This window comes from Morone saxatilis, unplaced genomic scaffold (assembly GCF_004916995.1).
Source record: "Morone saxatilis isolate NCDOM2014 unplaced genomic scaffold, NCSU_SB_2.0 Contig18, whole genome shotgun sequence".
Classification (NCBI taxonomy): domain Eukaryota; kingdom Metazoa; phylum Chordata; class Actinopteri; family Moronidae; genus Morone; species Morone saxatilis.
Window position 1 is genome coordinate 25161546 of NW_023339740.1, and position 6857 is coordinate 25168402.

Consider the following 6857-nt stretch of genomic DNA (forward strand, 5'->3'; position numbering starts at 1 on the left):
TTGGCGGATACAGAACGCTATACTTGCTACCTAACATAATATTCTGGTCAACCACTCAACGGGATCTCTGGACCAGAGTCTGCCTCACCGTGGACACCGTGAAGGGTGTGGTCCAGATGTTTAGCGGCTGGAGCATTAGCGTCAGGAAGAAGCTGCCTTTTCAGGTGAGGAAAAAGTACCATGCTTGTTTAGCATTTCAGCAATGTGGTTGAAGCCTCCAATGTTTATTGTGGATTTTGCATGTAATCATCTTCATTATTGTCTCTAATATGACCTTTCTCTCTCTTCTGTGTGTGTGTGTGTGTGTTCAGTATGACTTGGTCTGGTGAGCCTGTGATTGATTTTCCAGGTTTTGATGGTCAGTTGACAGACGTCCAGGTCTGGGATTATCCTCTCAACTACAACGAAATCTACAACTACATGACCAGCTGGTGTGTTTATGTGTGTGTGTGTCTGGTTGTGTGTGTGTGTGTGTGTGTGTGTGTAGTTGCACTAGTCTATTGAAACTGAGGTTTAGCTGTTAAAGGTTAATTAATTAATTAAAGGCAAATATTAAGGTTTAAAAGTTCAAACCTGCCGCATGTTTAATATATCTACCCAATATTACTCAAATTCACACAGACAACAAGCATCCATATCTATGACCAGGGCAAACAAAAAAGTAAAGTAACAGTAAACTACAACATGTTTCATTCCTGTATAAAGTATTTTTCAACATGGACCTTATTTTCCCATGTTTTTGTGGGGACAATAAGTTTTGAATTTGGTCCATTATTGACTGAGAGTGCTGCAGCTGTGAAACAGACGTAATCCTTATAATTGCAATTGCACATTGTCAAAATATGTCTATTAAAAGTGTCTATTTTTGCCACAAACTGGCTCAGATTGTTGTTCTTAGTGTCTGATAACTTATCAGAGGTGGCAAAAGTACACACATTTTACTCAAGTAGAAGGGCCAATAAACCGGAGAGGGGTCGCCACAGATGGCTTACTTAGATGTAAGTAAAATAAAAACAATATCATTCAAGATATAAACTGAAACAGAATCTCACAGGATAAGGGCACGGTGAAGACCTGAACACAAGCTGAATTCACAAGCCTTCAGATAAACAGCCTCATCCACCACTGAAGATCAAAAAATAACCCAAATAAGTATCTGTGATGCTAAAAATAATAAAAATACATAAAAAAAAAAAATACATAGTACAGAGAGAAATGTATGAAAGGTTCCTAAAAATATCAGGAAATCTCATCTCTGATGCAACATTCACAGGAAATAATCTCCTCAAAATTCCTTAAAATCACTTGTTTACTTAAACTTCCTGCAGTTATTGTGTCATTACTACACTCACTGTTAACTTCCTCCAATGATACACAGCACAGAACAGAAAATGTTTCACGGTCCAGGTTGAGAATTACCTTTTAGTTTATTAAAGTCTGATGTTTGCTGGTGGGTAGTTCAGGGGGGACGGGGCACTTTATTTGATTTGGGAAATCCATCATTTAGAAGAATAATTGTGTCTTTTAGGTCGTCATACCGCGGCTCCGTCCTCACCTGGTCCTCCATCAGCTACTCTCCCAGAGGAAACACGCTGTTGGAGGACACCTTCGACAGGCAGGCAAAACGGCCAATCAGCAGCAGGGGGAAAGGACATCGACCAAAGGGGGAGAAGAAGACGAGAGCGTCGGTCAATGGGGGGGAAAGGAAAAAGGGAAAGAGACAACAGATTTAATGGAACATACAGGTTTAGTTTCACTGTGACATGAATGCTGTTGTTTCATCCTGGTTCACAGCGGTTGTGTAGCACAGAGTCTTCTAGATAGGCCATTGTGTGAATGTTTTATTACAATTCTGTATGCATAGAAGCAAACAATGCCATGAAATACACTCAGCTTCAAGTTACAATAAATAGACAGCTTATGTGAAAAAAAAGTCAGTTTCATTACATAAAGCTTCTGATACTTTTCTCCCAACTGTCCTTCAGGTCACCAGAGTGGTTCATTGAAGTGGTTTTATGGCTTCAATAAAAACAAAAACAGTGTCAAGGAAACAAAATAAGGCGCAGTATTGCAACCTAATGGCTGTATGTGCTTGTATCAGCGTACGTTGACATTTTGAATTTGTAGTGTTTATATTTCTTTTCTCCAACAGCACTTGGCTCAAATATTGGCTCAAATATTTTGGCACTTAACCTTAAAAGTACTGTTAGCATTAAAAAGTGAAGATAGCCACATGCTATTGTGAACTTTTATTCACTAACACCACTGGGTAACAGCCAGATCTAACAAACTAGCAACTGCAATGACTATAAGTAAGGAAATTTGAAAATAGATGATTGATTGATTGATGATTGAAGTACAGTCACAGTACACTTTTGTGAAATACTTTGTATGTTATGATACCCATTAAAATGATCAGTGTTGCGTCTTAAAAGTGTATTTTTGTGATTGCACTGATTTCTTCTGTCTGTTCTTGATGATAAAATGTCTTCTTCGGGGGAAAACCACAAATGAAAATATTGGATTCAGCCGTTACTGCAGGTAAACATGTAATTACTCTGGCAGTGGGGCAAAGTAATTAAGTTTAATTATTCAAATACTTAATAATTTTGAGGTTATTTTATACTACAGGGATATATTTAATGTTTTACTCCATTATATTTGTTAACCTTTGTTACTAGTTACTTTGCAGATTCAGATTAATAATACAAAATAGAATAACCCATAAATAAACAAATAAATTATGATGTATTATTATTATAGGTTAAACTTGGGGTTGAACTCACAAGCTACCCAGCAGGATATAAAGTAATAAAAATGATCTCTACCTTAACCAGCTGCAACATGAAAGTGATGTACACATTAATTTAAATTCATTATTAATACAATATTATAATATACATTATTCTGCATTATGAGTACTTTTACTTTTGGTACTTTTTGATGCTACTTCTTTTGTATTTTTAGTAAAAATATTTGAGAACTTCTTCCAACACTGCTTTAAAGAAGAAATCTGTCAGTACAGTTTAGCCACAGATTATTGGTCATAAAGAAATATTCTACCATAGCTAACATAAGCAGATACTGTAAAAAATATTTTATTATTTCAATGTAATATGGGATTTTGCTTAATCATCCGATATCAATGCTTTCTGGCTCTCCTAATTACATTATAATCACGTTTTTTGAGCATGTATACGTAGCCATTAACATCAATAAATTGGTTAAATTCGCAAAATAACTAATAAAAAAACCACTACAAATTCAAAAAGTCAAGGTGTCAACAACAATGTAATTAGTCAGAGAAAGGTAAGTGAACATTATATGGAGCCACTCTTATTTATATCTCTGTATTTAGTAAGACATCTGTTGTAATAGCAAAATAACTATTGTACATCATATCTGGGCCATCATTTCACTTTACACCATTATGTACAAAACTCTTCATTCTCCACAGAGTACAATATGAGAACAGGCCTCCGTAAAAAATTCAAAGTTGTTAAAATAAGTTTTTTTTTTTACAAATATAAAACTTAGATGGTTGTCCAACAACCAGATGTCACAGGTTTATCCAACCAGCACGCGTTTTTATTCTCTACAATTATCTGCTAGACAAAAAAAAAAAGAGAGGCAAATTTCAAAGCATTTATATAAACGTGTTACATGATGGCTTAAAGGAAAATGACCCAAAAAAACAAACAAAAACAACAACAAAGTTTGTCAACAGCGGCCATTTAACATATTCAAACAAGTCAAATTCTGAAAAAGCAAACATCAAACAACTATGTGCTGTTATTTGTAACCAATAACTATAGTTTTAGAAAAAACAAAACAAATCAAAGTAATTTACATTCTGTAAAATACAAGTTACCACAATAAATTAAATGACCTGTTAAGCTGTTATTGCTGTCACTATATGTGGTTTTAATTTTTACACTGTTAGGACTCCGTAGACTCTGTATGTTCATGAATTAAAATAAAATCAGGCCTAAAGAAGCTTTGAGTTGAATTATTTTCTATTTTAAGGACCAACGGTTTTGCAAGTTTTGGCCTTTTAAACTTCAAGATTTTTTTAATAAACAACAATTATTTTCTCAATGTTTAAAAAAGGACCAGTGTGCAGGATTTTAGTGGTTAAGTTGCAGATTTCAACAATTTGAATACAGCTCAGCCTTGTGTGTAGGAGAAACTACGGTGGCCTCAAGAAACCTGCAAAAGGCCCCATCTACAGGCAGTGTTTGGTTTGTCCATTCTGGGCTACTGTAGAAACATGGCGGTTCAACAGATGAAAACGTCTCATTCTGAAGTAACAGAAACACAAAAGATTCTTATATTCAGGTGATTTAACACTAATGAAAACATGAATAATATATTCCATTTCTGCCAAAAGATCCTCCTCAATGTTACACACTGGACCTTTAATTTTTTATTTCTTACAGGATTTAAAATTTACACTGTAGTTTAGAGTTCTCTGAGACACTAAATGACCTGAAATTGATCCAAAAATGTATAATCTGAAGTGGATTATGAAAGTAAGTTTGTTGGGTTTTAAAAAAGGACTCTGTGACTTTGTGTAGGTTTGTAAGTTTGACTGTGCAGCTCTCGTCAGTTCATCAGAAAACAATTTAAAACAGACTTCGACATAGAGGATCCTGAGCGGGATGGTCGTCAGGAGTTCAGTTTTTGTCAGAATTGGCTCTTCAGCAGATTAAATTTAGTGTAAGAACAAAACGTTAAGCCTCGAGCTGCTCTCATTATCTCTACAGGAACCAGTCGTCATTCGTTCAGATTGCAACCAACTTGTTCAATCTTTGGCTCTGCTCTCATTCCCTTAAGGCTCCAGCATTGTTTAAAAGCAAATCAAAAAGCCGCTCCATCTGTGAGATATCAGTTAAAACAATGCTGGCTGTAGTGTTGGGTCTTTTTTCTCCTGTTTTCTCAGAAATGCAGATTTGGCCGTGCAGCCACTAATCATCTAAAAGGATCTTTACTAAAAGCACGCTGGTGAAAACATTTCTGGTGAATTGTTGCAGGACTTTTCTCTCACAGTTTGGACTCACTTAACTATGGCAGCACACTTCTGTCTGCAAAATAATAAAAAAAATGGTATGTTCAAATAATAATTGTAATTATAATTAAGACTTAATGAATTAGTAAAAGATTTTGACTTCCTAAATCAAAATTATGACTTCGAAAAAACAAAATTTTGGGGGTTTTCAATGTTTGACATTTCATTTTGAATTTCTATAAATACGTCAGCCTTCAACTGCAGTCGGGAACGTAATGAACCAGAGTCTCATTAAAAGCATGAAAAAGATCTTCATGTTAAACTCTCATTTAGATTACAGTGCAAAGCTAAAATGTGATCACTCTCAAATGATTATACGATTTATATAGTGGTGGTTTGGGGAAGAAGGTGTGAAGACTTTAAGGCTCAATTATAAACTGTTATCAGCAGTAGCACACACTGTTACTACAGCAACCACAGGCCAACATCTGTCTTTGTTTACATTCAGAGGAATAAAAACCACTTTGTTTTTTTTTATCATCCTCTGTTTTCTTACCACAAGATCACACATCCAGTCACAGCTGAGTGGCACACACATCATCAGATTACTAAATCTGTCCGTCTCTCAACATGTGTGGACTTAAACTGTCTGCATTAATGTCACGTGACATGTCTGAAGTATAAACCACGATTTACTGTCCCACATATAAATGTCTGAGAGAGTGAGTGCTGTGTGAGTGCAGGTTCATCTGTGTGTATGAATCATGTTTTAGTTGCAAAGTTTATACAGTTCGAGCCACTACAGAAGTTCAGTCTTCCTCCATTTGAGCTAAAAACATCCTCTTACAAACTGGTGCACAGCACAAAATAAATTATATTCTTTACAAGTAAATCGTACATGACTTAGGACCGTAATTAATTAAATTAAATGAGTTTTGCATTGAGAATTCATCAGATTTAGTGATTTGAATGCTATAAAGTAGTATAGATACTTCCAAATTGCATTTGTTGTGTCAGTGCTGCCCAGTAAAAACTTTCCATAAAGGGAGGAAAGCAGTATTGCATTGAGCTCAAGTTTATCAAAGTTTCATTATAAAAACCCGTCTCCACCAGGAAAAGAAGAAAAAACTAAATATTAAAAATGTTCATGGTCATTTAAAATTATTACATAAAAAAGTCAAAGCTATCAGTTTGTAATTCGGACGTGGTATCAATTATTACTTTTTTTAATTTCAACGAGAAGTCAAACTTTTGACTTTATTTAATAATACTAAATTCCTTAATAATACTGACTTCAAATGTTTAACTTAGGAGCTCATACTTTTACATGAAAAGACAAAAAACATTTAAATTAGTGTCTTAGTATCTCCAAAATTTTGATTTACGTGAGTATTTGTTAACATTTCTAACTGTTCATCGGTTTCTTTTTCTCTTTCTTGGCAGAAATAGGCTTCCATAGGTGCTCACAGCGTGCCAGGCGAGACTTTCCTTCAACCCTCCAGGAGGAGCGTTGAAATAAAAGCGTTTTAGGCGATTGTCAGTCTTCACAAACGCAAGTACAATCATAACGAGCAACTATTCCTGGACCATTCTGGGAATATGTTTCCTCAGGCGTGTGTATGACAGAGACTCGTATCACAAACATCATGTGCATGGATGACAGGGTTCTGTGATGCTGGCTCCTGAGCACATGAGACAAGAGCCGTTTACTGCATTGACAGTTATTACAGGGTCGCTGGTGCTTAATGCTCTGTGCATTGTGTGTTAACATGTTAGTAAAATTTTATCATAAAGCACTGCTTGGCTCTGCTCGGTTTGTTTGCATAAGTGTGTGTGCGTGTGTGCGTGT

At 35.5% G+C, this 6857-nt stretch overlaps 1 long non-coding RNA gene across 1 annotated transcript; it reads left to right on the forward strand.

Moving 5' to 3' along the window:
- Nucleotides 1–6: 6 nt before the first annotated feature.
- On the forward strand, nt 7–3245 carry LOC118328101. The gene is made up of 3 exons (XR_004796730.1): nt 7–164; nt 312–431; nt 1529–3245. It is a non-coding gene; the product is annotated as an uncharacterized LOC118328101 (long non-coding RNA).
- The last annotated feature ends 3612 nt before the right edge of the window (nt 3246–6857 follow it).